This window comes from Myxine glutinosa, chromosome 7 (assembly GCF_964187855.1).
Source record: "Myxine glutinosa chromosome 7, kmMyxGlut1.1, whole genome shotgun sequence".
NCBI classification, from domain to species: Eukaryota; Metazoa; Chordata; class Myxini; order Myxiniformes; family Myxinidae; genus Myxine; species Myxine glutinosa.
The window spans coordinates 48,481,350-48,499,713 of record NC_136267.1 but is presented as its reverse complement, the minus strand read 5'-3'; the positions used below and the strand labels follow the sequence as shown (position 1 = coordinate 48,499,713).

The following is an 18,364-nucleotide window of genomic DNA, read 5'->3' as shown; positions in this document are numbered from 1 at the left end:
AGAGAGTTGCCGCACAAGGACATTTGATCGGCACGTGCTCCTTCCAGTTCATCCAAGCTAAGTTCCCCGCACCTGATACCGTACGTTGTGTTTTAACGTTTTAATTTAATTCCTGCTTTGCTGCTCACGCTTTTGGTCAAATTTTCTGTCCAAAAACTGGATATTGTTGTGTTGAATCGTCGAGTTTGTGGCCCTGGTAAATTCCGGCCGAAGTCGGCTTGTGCTTCTGCCTCCATTTTTATTTAATCCCACATGCCTCGTTTTGGCTCCTTTTATCCCAGATATTGTAACTTCTGATACCTCAGCTCAATCATTTTCCCCTCCTCGCCCCCTGCAAAATACAAACGCAACACTCTTCTTCACCCCGGAAAAAACAACAATAACATCAGAAAAAAAACTCTATCTCCTCTGCTCAGTTACAACTTAATCCTCCCCAAACGGATTCTTCACTACATAAAATGTTTCTGCCTTTAAAAGCTCTTCATAACATAAAGCAAAACATTTCAAAAATGTATCTTAAAAAGCCTTACTCTGCCAACTAAGCCGTCAAGAACAATCCATTCATTATAATTCATAAAAATATCTTCCTTTTGTTTTTCATAATGCTTCTTTCCCAAACCTCTTCACTCCCAACGAAATGCTTAGATCATTCAGCCTCCTCTTTCACCGACAGCCACATTTTCTGGTCACACACTTGGAATATGTCTTTTAACCCTGAGAAATCACACACACACACACAGTGTCTGTCTCTGTCTGTCTCTGTCTCTGTCTGTGTCTGTCTGTCTGTCTGTCTGTCTGTCTGTCTCTGTCTCTCTCTGTCTGTCTGTGTCTGTCTGTGTCTGTCTTTGTCTGTCTCTGTCTGTCTCTGTCTGTCTCTCTCTGTCTCTCTCTGTCTCTGTCTGTCTCTCTCTGTCTCTGTCTGTCTGTGTCTGTCTCTCTCTCTGTCTCTGTCTGTCTGTGTCTGTCTCTCTCTCTGTCTCTCTCTGTCTCTGTCTGTCTCTGTCTGTCTCTGTCTGTCTGTCTGTCTCTGTCTGTGTCTGTCTCTCTCTCTGTCTCTCTCTGTCTCTCTGTCTCTCTCTGTCTGTCTGTGTCTGTCTCTCTCTGTCTCTGTCTGTCTGTCTCTGTCTGTCTCTGTCTGTCTCTGTCTGTCTGTGTCTGTCTGTGTCTGTCTGTCTCTCTCTCTGTCTCTATCTCTGTCTCTCTCTCTCTGTCTCTCTCTCTCTCTCTCTCTCTGTCTCTCTCTCTCTCTGTCTCTCTCTCTCTCTCGACAGTACCACAAATCCTCCCATCCGCTTTCTCAACAACCCTCTCAAAAAAGTTCAATCATTCAAAATCAATTACTCAAAAAGCTGGGTCTCAGTCTCAGCCATGATCCCTCTTGACTCTTGAGCAAACCACCTCACAAACTTGGCCTCCAGAACCAGTCACCGACTGGACATCCTTCGTCTTGCAAACTCCTTCCTTGGCACATGTGAACCCCGATCCACCACAAGGCTTTCATCCGCAGCTTGATGGAGTATTGCTCTCCACTCCGGACTGGCTTCTCTGCCTTACACCTTGACGCTGTGGAAACCAAGGATTTCATTCTCCTGCAATGAAGTTGTGTCTATGGACCTATCACTTCGTCATTGCAGACAGGTCGGTAGTCCTCATCTTCTATGCCTTCCTTCTGGTCTTGCACCCTCTGCCCTCTCCATGCTTCTCCCCCCCCACACCCCCCAATCCCCATGTATCTGCAGGGCACACACATCCCACCAGCAACTCCAACCAACAAAACTCCAGGATAAATTCCAGGATAACAGCTCATTCCCACTCATATATTCCCTTTTTCCCACCTCTGTAACCAACTTCCACACACTCTTCAATCTCCCTTTTCCATCCAGGTCTTCAAGACAGCTGTGAACCATCATCTGAGATCATCCCCAATACAAAACCATGACCTTTTCTACACTCGTTAAAGCACACCCTCTCCCCTACCAAATTCTGCTTCTGTATCAATCTTGTCCACCTTTTGCATTCTCCCCTACTCCTCATCATAACCCACAAGCTTTGTTTGTCCATCGGCCCTGCTGTTGGAATTTCCCCCTTCTCTCTGCTGTTCCTTTTGTTATGTTGCATCATGATCTGCTCTGTGTTCTTGCTCTTCCACGAGCCTTGATTATGTATACAAAAAAAGGCTGAACGTCAAGCAGGACATACCATTCTAAAGTCTTTGGTAAGACACGACCAGGATTTGAACCGCCGACAGCCCAGACTCGGAGCGGACGCTCTATTACTCCATCAAGTCTGCTTCATCACAGCAAAACAATATTGAGAGCAAATATAAATTTATACTTGCAGCATGCCAGGGGTGCCATTTATAAATCTGACACATCTGAATAACAGTCATCCCACTCTCGCCCCACTTCCTCGAAACAAGTTCGTTTTTGTTGGATTTGGAAAATGAGCAGAGTATGACTTCATGCGAGATGTGCATGTTGGTCGTCCTTGAACAACGAAACATTGTTTGTTTTTCACATATTTGATATGCAGTATCACTTTGGATCGATGAATCGGAGTAAAAGTAACGACACGGAAGGGGCATATGCAATAGTAAACTGTATATATATATATATAAGGCTAACCCCCACTCTAGTGGGGAAAATGGCCTTAAAACGATCATTCATTCATTCATTTATATATATATATATATATATATATATATATATATATATATATATATATATATATATATATATATATATATATATATATATATATATATATATATATCGGTTCTTGAAAAGTTATTGAACAAAGACTGGCACAATTGCCCAGAGATATACACACCGACCTCTGAACTGCCTCGCCTGCATTTGAATCTCGGCATAGCTATAAACTGTCATCCTCTGTCTCACAGGCAGGGTTATTAATCTGGGTGTGCCGTTCTCGGGCGGACTTTAAACTGGGCGTCCCTTCTGCCTGCATTAGTTGGCGGACGCAAAATATCTCAGGGTGTCTTTCGCCTAGAGGGGTTGAGCTATCCTGAACAAATTGTAAATTTCTACCCAAATGTACATGAGCACTCGCTGCATTGCTGGCATTGTGAATGATGAAAACAGTGGACTGAACTCACAATTTAATCCCAGTCCAATAAGTATTCGCTAAAAGCAACTATTTGACAGAATCCTGTTTTTTTTTTTGGGGTTTTATCGATTTCTATTTTGAATGCAATGTTATAACGAGAGCAATCGGAGATTGTAGACCCTCACCAAGACGTGTTTGTGTGGTGTATTTTGTGTGGTGTTTATTGACGACGTAGATTTATGTTCAATCCAATATGGCTGCCGAACCACGTGACCGATGACGTCGTCCATTTAATTCTCCTGTGCAATCTTTGTGTCGATCATGCTCAATAAATTTAAAACTGATCAGATCAAGCGTTCTACTTGTCGAATTATGACGTCATAATGAAGGCACTGATGACTTCATCATGAATATATGTTGTTCACCATGGGAAGTTATTGGCAATGAGCCATGTTTGATTTTTTTTTTTCCATGGAGTGGATTCGGAGATATAGAGGTGCAATTCTTTTCGGTTTTTCCAAGATGGCGCCCGTACCACGTGATCTATGACATCATAATTAAAATTCTAAAGGGGGAGGCGATCCTAGAGTGAAAATTGATTGTCAATCAGACCAACGGTTGCATTGAAAAGGTTACTCACATTATGTGCGGACAAACAGACAAACATATATATTCATTCAAACAGACAGACAGACAAACGGACCCAAATGCAATACCCTCTCCTCTGGTGAGGGTAATAATGCGAGCAATGTGAGATGCACCCATGGAGGAGTTCCAAACAATTTTAGTGTGAAAGGAGGTGGGGGAGAGACCTTCATCACAGCATAATACTGTCGTAGCAAAGGCTAGTCATCCAACAGTGTAACATACAAATTATGTGGATGAAACAAACACTTAACGAATCAAACCATTGCTTTGTCAAATGCCCTGACCATGGCTGTTTCCCAAATGCCTATACGGTACTGACCTGGGCAACACAAATGCAACGCAAAAAGTATTCTTTGAAATAATTTACATTGTGTCATCCATGAACTTCTAACCTATACACAATGTATGCAAAGCTATCTCCATGCAGTAACTCGGAATCGCTCTGCTCCACATTTAGCCGCAGCCCTATTCCTAGTCTGACAACCTCAGACGAGAGGTGAAAGTTACTACCCTCGGCAAAGAAAGATTACTCAATCGAGTCTGGCAGCAAGGAGCCCAAGTAAAGCCAAGATGGATGGAAAACCTTCAAAGGCTGGAATCACATCCGACACAGGAGGAGGATGATGGCCGTGGTTGTCAGGGGATAATAATCACAACTGCAACGAATAGCCATCCTGTCATAGAAAATAAGACGAGTGTGTGTGTGTGTGTGTGTGTGTGTGTCCTATAATTATATAATCAATAATGACTGGGCCAATCTCTACCAAAGTTTGAAATGTGTGTACGTCTGATCATTATAGAATCTAAAATTGCTGGACCAATCTGGGGAACACAATTTGCAATTTTCATCTGTGCATGTGGAATAGCGCAGGTGGTTTAACCTGCACTGATCCCAACCTAAAGGAGGCGGAATCGACACCAGATTTCAATCCCAGAGCGAGTGGGTATTACAAGTATACCAGATACAACCTTATACCAAACCCAGTGGCATTGTGGTTAGCGAGTCCACCGAGTCTGGGAGACGTTGGCGGGCCATTTCTGATTGTAGCTGAGACGAGTCATACCAAAGATATAAATGAAAATTATGTCACCCACAGGGTGAACCGTATCTTGCCAAAATGTGAAAATTCCGTTTTTTCGTCATGACGTCATCAAATGACGTCATAGCGTCAAACTGTTTACAGATCTGGGAAGCACTCATCAAGGGCATTCATATGAGGTATTACTCGATATGGTACCTACGATTTCAAAATTTGACCTTGGGGTCAATAATTTTCGACCTCCAGCGCTAACCATGAAGGTCAAGGCCGATCGCCACCAAAAACTAATCAGCTGAGCGCCGGACCATATACTAGATTCCCATGAAGTTTGGAGACGATCCGATCAAAGTTACTCAAAAAATTAGTGTTTCGTCGACCTCCATGATTGACCACAAAGTGACCTTGACCTTTGACCTTGACCTTCAAATTTTTGTGTGCTGAAGGGTATCTCTATAGGACTCTGATATGCGAAGTTACAGGAGTTTCCAATAATAACTGTGGTCTACAGAGTGATCTAAACGTGAAAAAAAATGATTAACCACAAACAAAAAAACAAACAAACAAACATACAAGCTGACTAATACATCTTGCAAAAACTTCGTTTTGGCAAGATAAAAATGGTACATGCTGCTTCGTAGCTTAACACTCGTCATTTCGAGGATAGAGCACTGATAAAGAAAGTAAGTTGGTGGGGTTGGGGCAGAATCCTCCGTAAAAGTCATATGACTGTGGAGAGAAAAGTGATGTCACACGATGGCACGCAGATTGCATTGGGAAGTTGCATAATCATCCCACCCCAGGTTACAGGCGGATCTTGTCTGAAGCCAGGTCTGGCGTTGTCTAATGTCTGTGTCTGCATGTACCTGCTGCATGTGTGCTAATGTACAAATACACAGGAGCAGTTCACCCTCCTTGCTACAACTCCTCCTCCCAATCCATCAACCTGTACCATTGAAAACTGTGAGAGCAGTGACATGCTGGGAATGACTGTACATCTCCTGTACCACTCCATCAAGCTGTTTTTCCAAGTACCATGACGAGTGAACAGTCTCCGAAGGGACTGCAATGATTAAAAGTGAAATCCACACAATCTTCTCAAGGCAGTTTGCACTGTGCTTTGAATGCTGCCAATGCATAGCTTGTTGTTGTTTCGTATGCGGCCTGTGTCTGCTGGTTGCATCATTTCTCTGGAAGCGCATTTGTGCCACTGTACAAAACCTGTCCAACAGGTTTCGTCCAAATCCATCCATAACTTTTTGAGATATCCTGCTATGTATCATTTTTGTCCCTATCTCCCAATGGTGAAGAATCACTTAAAAAAATTAAATAATTCTCATATCCGAATCCATATTCAGATCTTCACCAAAACCGAATCTGTTTGTCCTTGTCAGACATCCAACCTCTCCACCACGTTTCGCGCAAATCCGTCTGCAACTTTTTGAGATATCCTGCTATGTATCGTTTATGGCCCTATCTCCCAACGGTGAAGAATCACTTTAAAATTCTAGTAGCCGAATCCAAATCCGGATCTTCACCAAAATCCAATCATTTGGTCCTTGTGACATACGCTACATCTCTGCCAAATTTCGTCTGAATCCGTCCACAACCTTTTGAGATATTTTGTTCACAAACAAACAAACAGACAGACAGACAGACAGGGGTGAAAACATAACCTCCATCCACCTTTGGTGGCGGAAGGTAATAAGTGAATAAATACAAATAAATATGCATTTCATGTCAATAAGAAAAAGGGTAGGAATAATTAAAATGTATTATATAATGGGTAAGTTTTGCGTCATGCTATGACGTCATTTTGTATGATGTAGTTACCAGTACACATATTCCGTGCAAGGTGAGACTAGCTTATCTTATCTAGATGCAAATATCGTTCCAAATAGTATGTCAACCAGAACAAGGAACTTGAGCAATATTTATGGATTCAAAGTTCACCGTTTGATAAAGACAAAGTGCAATCGATGTTGCATTTTCAGCCATTAAATCGTATCTTTAAATCCGTGAGCCAAGAGACCTCTCCACTCCTTGTGCCATTATTCCGAGCGGATATCATGTTCTGTGAATCCAACACCAGAAAACGTGGAGTAACATGGCATGTGTGCCGCCATAAGGGGTGGGCGGCCAAACATCCTCATGTGAACCCCAGTAGATCAACAAATACAGCTGAGCAAATGTATGCACCTCCTAATCTTCAAAACACTCAATCTGCAAGCAAAAGATTCCATCATAATTCACTTCGTATCGGTGCTGACAGCACAGCTTAAGAGGGAGCGCATTTGCCTTTCGACTGTCTAGTCTTGGTTCAATTCCCGGTACCAATGTGAGCTTTCACCCAAGTGCTTCGCCACGGGCATTATTACCTCCACCAGCAAAGTTGGGCTGAGGTTATGTATTCACCCCAGTTAGTCTGCCTGTCTGTGAGCAGGATATCTCAAAAAGTTTTCGACAGATTCATACGAAACGTGGTGGATGGGTTGGGTAAGTGACGAGAACAAGCAGATTCGATTTTGTTTAAGATCCGGATCTATCCGGCTTATCAGTGGATATGAAGTGTAAACTATGCAGCCTGGCAGAGGTATGCGCTCTACCGAGTGCCGTTCAAATTTCATCATTGTGTATGGCATCCTTCAGAGGGAACATCAAGCAGATTGTTTTGCCCACTCGCATTTTATTGTATTAAGCGGGAGACCCCACTGGACATTTTGAAAAGCAGAGTGCATTGTGGAATGGTAGCCTGGCTATAATCCAAATTCCTGCCTTGGTTGAGGGCTACTCCTAACAACTCAGGTTAATAAACTCAGTTTGAACTGGAAGGTGTGAAAACATTTTGCTACCTCGGAGACATGCTGAATGGAGTAGGTGGATCAGACTCGGCAACGGTTGCTGCAGTGAGATGTGCATGGAAGAGGTTTCGGGAACTGAGTGGCGTGCTGATGAGGAGGGGAGTGTCGTTGAAGCTGAAGGGAAAGGTGTATGCTGCATGTGTGAAAAGTGTTATGATTTATGGGAGCGAGACATGGGTAATCAACGTAGAGCAGCAACAAAGGTTGGAAGCGAATGGTGCGGTGGATGTGCGGAGTATCGTTGAGAGAGAGGAAGACAAATGATGAATTGCGAAAGATGATGGGAATAGAGCCTGTGATGGATGCTGTGAAGAGGAACAGGTTGAGATGGTTTGGTCATGTGTTGAGGAAGGATGAAAGTGCCTGGTTGAGAAGAGTGATGGAAATGAATGTAGAAGGAAGTAGAGGACGGGGAAGACCGAGAAAGACTTGGCTAAAGATGGTGGAAGAAGAAATGTGGGCAAGGGGGTAAACAAGGAGAGATGCAGAAAATAGGGCAAAATGGAGAAGATTGTCATGGGGACCGCAAGGCTGACCCCGCTCTAGCAGGGAAAATGGCCTTAGAATGCCTATTGTTGTTTTTTGTTCTTGAGGGGTACCCCAGCAGCACCCTGTGATGGTGCAGCGATATGTCGATGTGTAAATTGTGAGCTACAACAACATTCAAATGAGGTCTAAAGCAAGACACAAGACACACACAGATGATACCAGACCCATCACCATTTTCAGGAGAGATATCAAGGCACTCCACTCCCAAGCACACAAGTAAAAGCATTCGTCACCTCCCTTTAAACGAGTTAACTGTAATGTTAATCATCATGTGATCTTAAGCCGAGCTTCATTGTGTCGGCAACCGCTGTTGATCCAACGTCTTGAAGGCGCCGCCTGCATCCTCACTCGAAAGGCCAGCGGCCAAAGATTAACTGCCGTTGCCCGGCAGCTGTGGCTTCCAAGGTGCTACTGTCAAACTGAGCAGTAGGGTGCTACCGTGTTGTGATGTGTCACCACCTTTTACATCTGAAGTTTAACAAGCATTCTGAGTGTTGCGCTGCAATACATGTCCCCTACCAAAGTTCAATGTGCCATAACTTTCTCAAAAATGATCGAATATGCAAATTTATGCATGGTTGATGCTGGTTTTCAAACTTGATCTGAGGTATGCTGAGACACTTGTGTCATGCCTCGCCTCATTGATAAGCCTGCAAGGTCGCTCCGTGGAGCCGCCTGCACGTATTGCACTGTGTGAATTATATAAATTATTACCAACTCACGGTCTGAGGTACTGGCGATTCAAGAGATATCCATTAAAAAAAAAAAAATTTCGTTTAATTAACGATATCCGCCAAACCACGTGCCCTATCGCAAATTCAAAAAGGACATTTTAGTAGACTGACATGCTGAACAGATTTGTGAAGTTTCCCCTCGATTAGATCAAAAATGAGGGAGGAGCTCGGTTTTAAAGGTTCATGCTTAAAAACGTCATAACTCTGAAACCATCAGTAATTTATTATATTTTCCGGTTCACGATCAATGATCGATGTGTATATATATATGTTGCTCGGCTTGGCTCCGACCCTCCCGAAAGCGCGCGCTGTGTCGCGCTGTTGACGTTCGTGAGCCGAGGCTGAGGACGCGAAGTGCGGCTTGAGGAGAACTCGAGAATAAACAAGAGATATCCATTAAAAAAAATTTTTTTTCGTTTAATTAACGATATCTGCCAAACCACGTGCCCTATCGCAAATTCCAAAAGGACATTTTAGTGCTGAACAGATCTGTGAAGTTTCCCCTCGATTGGATCAAAAATGAGGGAGGAGCTCGGTTTTAAACGTTCATGCTTAAAAACGTCATAACTCTGAAACCATGTGATGTATGACGTCATGCTCGCTGACTTTTCTGTTCGCCATGGGTATGCGATTCTGCCTGCAAAGTTTGGCCTCGATCTGTTCAGCCGTTGCAGAGAAAAAGGGGTTTTCGTGTTGTCACGAAAAACAATATGGCGGGCGAACTACGTGACCTGTGACGTCATAATTACCATTAAAATATTCTACAGACCGAGTCCATCATATGGTGAAAATTGTATCTCAATCGGTTCTATTATTGCAGAGAAATTGGTTTTTAAAGGAAATTAAAACTTAAAATGGCACTGAGTTAAGGATCATCAGAATTATCAGAATTCCCAAAGTTCAAAGTGCCACAACTTCGTTAAAAATGATCGAAACGTCGTGAAGTTCGAACTTGAACTGTAACTTATCATGAGGAAACCATGTACCAAGTTTGAAATCATTAGCATTAAGCGTTTAGAAAAAAAGTCCGGAAAACTGTTCTTTGCGTGACGGCCTGACGGACTGACAGACTAACGGACTGACAGACGGAGGGACGGCGTGCAAACCTATAGTCCCCTCCGGTGTACACCGGTAGGGGACTAATAACAGGCACAAGTAAGCAACATCTATTACCGCATCTGTTACCGCATCTGTTCGTTATGGTACATTACACAGAGGCCAAGGGAGAATTGCCAACAAACAAGAAATCCCAAAATCCATCATTCCAACTAATGGCAGCCTGTGTGCGAAGCTCATGCAATCCATTTTACATTGGAAAATAAATAAATAAGTAAACTGGAAGACAACAAGTTCAGCATCACAAACCCGAGGTACAACAGTGCAGAGATCTGCATCCACCCATTTCCATTTAGTTATTCATTATTTTGTGTGGTTCGCTGTCTCTGTTTGTTCTTGGCAGAGATTGGGTGGTACCACGTCTCTGTGCCCAATCGCGGTCTGCCCATGGAAATTAAATAAATAAGTTAACTGAGAGACAACAAATCCAGTATCATAAATCCCAGGTACAACAGCACACAGCTGTTTTCCACCATGTGACGAATCAGTCAAGTTCTTACATTCATATTACTAGCATCGGTACCCACCCTACGGGCAGGGCTTCAATTGGGAGGCCCAAATGAAAAGGCAAAATATCAGAAGGCTTTTTTTATTTTAAACGATTCATATAAACATCCGTTGAATCATATCACATGCAAATCATCAAAATCTAAACAGTACATGGCGCCCATTTTGAAAAAAGATGGAATTCTGCAAAACGGAAGCGGCCACTACACGTCTTTCTCAGTCGCAAGTTTATGTGTGAAGAGTGTGCGCCGAATCTGTAACATGGAAGCGGCCACTACACGTATTTCTCAGTTGCAAGTTTATGTGTGAAGAGTGCGCGCCGAATCTGTAACACGGAAGCGGCCGCTACACCTGTTTCTCAGTCGCGTTGCACACGCTGCCGTGTTACTTCAGAGCCGTACGTTTATATCAGAACAGTTCGTCAGGAGTCGATCTACTCTCTCCTGGTATGTAGAATTTCAACAAAAGCCACATCACTGTTCATATCGGTAAATATTATTCCATCGTGTTTGGAAAAACTGGAAAATTGGAAAAACAATATAGCCAATTTTACTCCCAGGGGTCCCAGGAATACCCACCCAAAATATCGTTGCGATCGGTTGAGCCGTTTTTGCGGAACCTTTGAACGGACAGACGGACATTTGGTGAATTATAGTAAGATTAGTAGCACCTCAGCTTGAAACCGAACCTTTCACTTTCAATCAATTTCAAACTCAGGGTTTGGTCATTTCATTTCGTGTGCAGCACATGGCTACAGGTTGCATCATTTCGCTGGGGGCACGGCTGTGCCAATCATTGGTGCAGTGCCCCCCCCCCCCGCCCCCCTGTAAACGCAATTTGGAATTTGCTCATGGTGCCGGCAATGGCTTGCCTACTCTTCGTTAAGGACGCAGTGGCATTTTTACGTCCACCGACTAACGCCGGCAGATGGGACACCCGTTTAACGTCCATCCGAGGGACGGCACACACATTGATGAATCATCCTGCCTGTGAAACACCTGGATCACGGTTTATAACTGGGTCGGGATTCAAACCCAGGCTAGACAGCTGAGAGGCCAGTGTTAAAAGGAGCACAACAAAATATCAACAGCCATTCACCAAGATTCCTACTCCTTTGAGTGATGTAGACAAATCGGAAACAATTGTTCATCTGGGAAAAAAATCAATCTTTATAATAAAATACCCTATTGATTTTGGTTTCTGATACCGTTAAACAATTTCTACTTTTGGTATATCCATTCCAATTTATGGATCAAGCTATTTGCATCTCAGAGGCAGCCCTCGTTTCGGAATAACAAAACAACTCTGGCTAGGAATTCTTCACGAGTTTACAACACGGTTGACACAGCACAGAAAACGGCACAAAATGAATGAATAACTAAGCGTAAAAATTATGAATGACTCCATTTTTTTTTTTTAATTCAACATTAAAAAACATAGGGAGGGGGAGTAAAAAATGTTATTTTCCAAACTATGACAGTAGTGTGCCAGTGAAACTAAACACAAATGTTCTTTACGTAGTTTCCAGCAAGTGTCACACTTTTACTCCCCTTGACCCCACACCACCCTGATTGCCCAAGGAGACTGGACCCTCCCAGCAGTGCGAGAATTCCCCGATACCAGTCAGAGAAATGGTGGTATTTTTTCTACTAGATATCAAAATAACTCCCCCTTTACTCCCCCGACCCACCTCAAATCAATGCACAAAAGTCTCCAAGGTGCCAAGCAATGGGCATGCCACTCTGCATCCATCATAGAGAAACACTCGACTGATGTTCAAGATATCATGCGGTAACAATGTATGTACAGCAGCGTATGATCCACACCCAGCCAGCAGAAACATATGGGAACTAAATCTTGGCCTGGGCTGGCTGGTAAGAACACGATTGATGTCTGCTGTCAAAATGCACAGAGGGTTGACGAGAAAGGTATCATAACAAAATCCGACATAAAAACAAACTAGAGTGAAGTCAATGGCGTGCCATCACAAATCCCAACGCTCCCCACTTAAAGCAACGCTTCAACACAAAAAAAACCTTACATATTTCATGTCCCCCAATATTAATTGCATATACAAAGTTTCATTGTAAAATGTGCCTGTAATATAATTTCCGGTACGTCACCGTTTGACCCCGCCCAAAGGGGTGGGGCTATAAATGACACTGCTCTTGCATCTTCGTGTCATGTGGTGACCATTCTTTCATCTTCGTGTCATGTGGTGACCATTCTTTCATCTTCGTGTCATGTGGTGACCAGAACTACCAAGTTTGGTGAATTTCTGCCCAACTGTTTTGGAGTAGATAGCATGACGGATGGACAGACAGGCAAACAGGACCGATTACAACATCCTCCCGTTTTTATCGAAGCGTGGGGATAATAAACTGTTGTTGTAGTCGATGCTGCAGTGCGTCAGACCACAATATGTAAATGCAGAACGAAGACACTTGCAATCCAAGCATGTGAACTAATTCTTTTTTTGTACAAATGCCTTATTACCTCCGCCACCGAAGGTGGATGGAGGTTATGTTTTCACCCCTGTCTGTTTGTCTGTCTGTCTGCGAACAATATATCTCAAAAAGTTGTGGACGGATTCGGACGAAATTTGGTGGAAAGGTTGGATGTGCGACAAGGACTAATAGATTCTATTTTGGTGAAGACCTGAATATGGATTCGGATACGAGAGTTAGTTAATTTTTAAGTGATTCTTCACCATTGAGAGATTGGGCGAAAAGCAATATACAGCAGGCATTTTAAGGCCATTTTCCCTGCTAGAGCGGGGGTTAGCCTTGCGGGCCCCATGACAATCTTCTCAATTTTGCCCTATTTTCTACATCTCCCCTTGTTAACCCCCTTGCCCGCATCTCTTCTTCCACCACCTTTAGCCAAGTCTTTCTCAGTCTTCCCCATCCTCTACTTCCTTATACATTCATTTACATCACTTTTCTCAACCAGTCACTTTCATCCTAGCTCAACACATGACCAAACCATCTCAACCCGTTTCTCTTCACAGCATCCATCACAGGCTCTATTTCAATCGATTTTAAACTCAGGGTTTGGTCATTTCATTTCGTGTGCAGCACATGGCTACGTGCTGCACATGGTATGCTCTCTACAGAGTTATTTCTCAACGATACTTTCTCAACGCACATCCACCGAACCATTCGCCTTTCCACCCTTTCCAGCCTTTGTTGCTGCTCTACGTTCATTGCCCATGTCTCGCTCCCATAAATCATAACACTTCTCAAACATGCAGCACACACCTTTCCCTTCAGCTTCAACAACACTTCCCTCCTCGTCAGCACGCCACTCAGTTCCCGAAACCTCTTCCACGAAAAGCGATATATAACATGATATTTCAAAAAGTTTTTGATGAGTTATGACTAAACTTGGTGGACGAGTTGGTTAGGTGACAAGAACAAGCCGATTAGATTTTGGTTCAGGTCCAGATGCAGATCCGGCCTGTCAGTGGGATACAAAACATAAACTGCTCAGCCTGGCGGAGGTATGCTCTCTACAGTTATTTTCTAGTTAGAACCAGAGATTGTTTTATTTTTTATTAAAACTATCATAGAAAAACCGGCTTGACTTCTCTCAACAGAAGTCCATAATGAAGGCAAATAAGCTGCGCTTTTTGGCAATATTATGGCCGTTACCTGAGCCTTACTCAAAACTAGGCCAGAAAGGCAGCTAAAAGAAAATAACAAGGTGCTTTTAAACTACACAAACTATAAACTTTATATTCAGTCATGTCATTTACCTATAACTGCAGGTGTGGCAAATAAGTAAATTACTCACTCACACCTGGGACTCGAATACACAATATTTGCATCACTAATCAGAGAGGAGAACATGAGTTGAGCACCCATGAAAGACCTACCATGAGAAACGGTTAAGATGGGCATTGATGAGTGCAGGTCACCTGATGTATCAAGGTGTCCTCACCTAATGGCAGCATTGCCGTTGCTGGTGCAAAACAATTAATGCTGTGTTCACAGAAATTAATCTCCAACAGAAAATCAATAGTAACCAAATCTGTATCAATTCCCAAGAATTTAATCCGTATTAATGTGTTGGTGCTCACGTGAAAATAAATTAATACAGGTAAGATAGTAGGTAGCGAACTAGTTGAGGTCACAAGATGGCATGGCGGTTAATCATGCATGTCCTGTTACCACCAAATACGGGACTTTCAAAATGACGTATTGCGCTCCAGAATGCTCGGTATTACCTGAAATGGCCCGCAAAGCTCTAAAATAAGTCGAAAATACTTGGAAAAGTACCTGAGAGAAAGAGCTGTGGAGAACTTTTTCAGCTCATTTGGGAAGCTGCTCGTACTGCAAACTCCTTACCATGTGGGCCGGTGCAAGGCCCGAGTGGACGGGCGTGAGCTACACAAACCCCCGACGGATCGTACACCAATAGGAAGGACCAATGGTGCTTCTGAACAGAACAGGACATATCTGGGGCTTGTGAATGTATAGAATAAGTTGAAAATGACATTTACAATTAATCATGTTCGAAGGTGAGTGGGGGGCACCTATGGGAGTTGAGAGGCCTGTTATAAATATATTGTTTGTTTGGTTCCAGGCCACAAAATAAATTGCACTAGATTTTTGCATCTATTGCTAAAGCAAGAAGCATCCTTTCTTGTGTATGTATGTTATATTCACGACCGACGCTAGCTTGTATTAATAGGAAATGGTACGATCCCGCCACCCCTCATCCACAGATATTTCAGGTATTTCTATATTTCCATGAGTCTGATTTCCATTCAGGGTCAAAACAATTATGGTTAACCATTCAAAAATTGCCACTTTTTTGTCTAAATGCTGAAAATTATGTTTACAAGACGATTTTAATTACACATTTTGCGCGAGCAACAGCAGATTAAAAGTACCCAGTGAGCAGAACCGAATCACTGAAACCAAACACTACGCATGCGGAAAAGGCCCCGTTTAGCATTTATACGTCATTTCGAAAGTCCCTTATCGTCACAGTGAGCATCCTCGGAATCAAATATGTACCGGAACGAATGCTTACCATGTTCACACACACACGTACTTCGTACTCCTATTCTGTAGTGCCGGAGGGATTAACTAGTCCAAAGCTTTGATAGTATGTACTGACTTCCGTTCACGTACACCTCTGCTCTCAAAACTTTCACTTTGGCCTGAAGTACCATTTTTGTGTGAACACACCTTTAAAATATCCCACACCCTGAGCCTTCTCCTTCTCCGCAGAGTCCAATGTACGGTATGCACTGCTATCATCTAGACTGCAGTATGCTTGTTGACCTGTGCTTTTAATGTTGTCACTGTGCATTCACTAATGCTTTGCCAGATCATTATAATGGATATTTTAAGCATATATATATATATATATAATTGTTTAATACCTGTTTCGTTCAAAATTACAGGTGGCGCACCCGGTCTGGATAAAGCAAAATGCTTTTTAGTAGATGCTAACTCATACATCAATGTTTGAATCATCCGACGAACCCGATTAACATGACTAAGACCAATACACAGGTTGGTTAAACTCGGGCAGTGATTTATTTTCGCTGTACCTCAATACATGAATCGCTTGGCCGGAAACTCGTTTGCTCTTCAATGCCAAAGCCATTCAAATGGTATACATGCATTTTCAAAAATTAATGTGCACACTAAAGCAGGGTGACGTTGCCTCTCTTTTAAACCAGAGCCAATAATGGCTTCCTTCCAGGCAGCTTGTATCCCCAGATATTTGAAGGTGGGGGATGGGAAAAGGTTTATTTGTTTTCAACTGCATATGTGAAGTCAAATCACTTTCAATAACAGGGGTTATGGCTGTAAAATAATTTACAATAACAAGCATTCTGAGTATTGCGCTGCAATACATGTCCCCTACCAAAGTTCAAAGTGCCATAACGTTGTCAAAAATGATCGAATATGCAAATTTATGCACGGTTGATGCTGGTTTTCAAACTTGATCTGAGGTATGCTGAGACACGTGTGTCACGCCTCGCCTCGTTGATAAGCCCGCAAGGTCGCTCCGTGGAGCCGCCTGCACGTATTGCACTGTGTGAATTATATAAATTATTACCAACTCACGGTGTGAGGTACCAGCGATTCAAGAGATATCCATTTTTTTATGGCACATTGGAGAAGCCAATGCGAGGTTTCTTCTTCCTCAGCTTGTCACAACTCTGTCAAATACGATTGAGTTAAAAAAGTCAGAATTTGACCAAATCTGTTTTATTCGTTTGTTAATATACCTCAGCTATTGACAAATCTTAAATTAGAATTTTATTTGAGGTTAAAATGACCGCGACAGGTCGTGTCCAACGATGCTTTCAGTCTGTACATGTGATAAATAATTAAATCCGCACACTTGACGCCTCTCCTTCTTCACGCAATAACAACTTCTAGCTTCCAGACCGTACATCCAATCATCTTGAAATTTTGCACACTTGTTACTCTTCATGACTTCTACTATATTATGAAGTTTCACATCGATCAATAAAGCGATTCAAGAGATATCCATTTTTATTTATTTAATATTTTCATTTAATTAACGATATCTGCCAAACCACGTGAGCTATCGGAAATTCCAAAAGGACATTTTAGTAGACTGACATGCGGAACAGATCTGTGAAGTTTCCCCTCGATTGGATCAAAAATGAGGGAGGGGCTCGGTTTTAAAGGTTCATGCTTAAAAACGTCATAACTCTGAAACCATGTGACGCATGACGTCATGCTCTCCGACTTTTTTGTTCGTCATGGGTATGCGATTCTGCCTGCAAAGTTTGGCCTCGATCTGTTCAGCCGTTGCAGAGAAAAAGGTCACGAAAAACAATATGGCGCCCGAACCACGTGACCTGTGACGTCATAATTACCATCAAAATATTATACAGACCGAGTCCCTCCTATGGTGAAAATTGGATCTCAATCGGTCCTATTATTGCAGAGAAAATCTTTTTTAAAGGAAATTAAAACTTAAAATGGCACTGAGTTAAGGATCATCAGAACTATCAGAATTCCCAAAGTTCAAAGCGCCATAACTTTGTCAAAAATGATCGAAACGTCGTGAAGTTCGAACTTGACCTGTAACCTATCATGAGGAAACGATGTGCCAAGTTTGAAATCATTAGCATTAAGCGTTTAGAAAAAAAGTCCGGAAAACTGTTCCTTGCGTGACGGACTGCCGGACTGATGGACGGAGGGACGGCGTGTAAACCTATAGTCCCCTCTGGTGTACACCGGTAGGGGACTAATAAGGGGTAGTGCTCTAAAGTCAGTTATGGGGTTTAGAGCATAACCGAGAGCAGATTTGAGGGTCCATGATCCCCCAGAGGGTACGTGATGCCTCATCAGGGGGTACACGTGAGATACATTTGGATTTGAGGCAACAAAATACAAGATGTTTGTACGAGTTGTATAATGTATTAATGTATAAATGGTCAGTCACCATTAGGAGGGGGTACGCGACACCTTACGCTGAGACCAAGGGGTATGCAACAGAAAAAGGTTCAGAACCACTGGCCTAGAGTTACGCACACTTACCTCAGCCATCTAGCATGGGTTTGAATGTCAGATCAGTCACAAGGTGCTGAGTGCACAGGTGGGTGAGGAGTAAATATGTGTGCCGTCCTTTGAGGGGACGGTGTACCTATTCTAAGCCAGGGTACACACCGGGATCATTCATCCCAGCAAGCTGGTACTCAATTTGCCGACCTCGGAAGGATGAACAGGCTGAGTCAACCCCCCTGGTGTTAATTTAGCGATCAAGCAGGATTCGAACCCAGGATCCTAGGATCCCAAGCCGGCACCCTAACCGCTAAGCCAACACCAGGCTAATAGAATTAATT

At 42.9% G+C, this 18,364-nt stretch overlaps 1 protein-coding gene across 7 annotated transcripts in view; it reads right to left on the bottom strand.

The window, feature by feature from the left end:
• Nucleotides 1–18,364, bottom strand: part of LOC137431202 (pleckstrin homology domain-containing family A member 7) — a 322,395-nt gene that overhangs the window by 222,719 nt on the left and 81,312 nt on the right. The gene's annotated exons all lie outside the window — the stretch shown is intronic.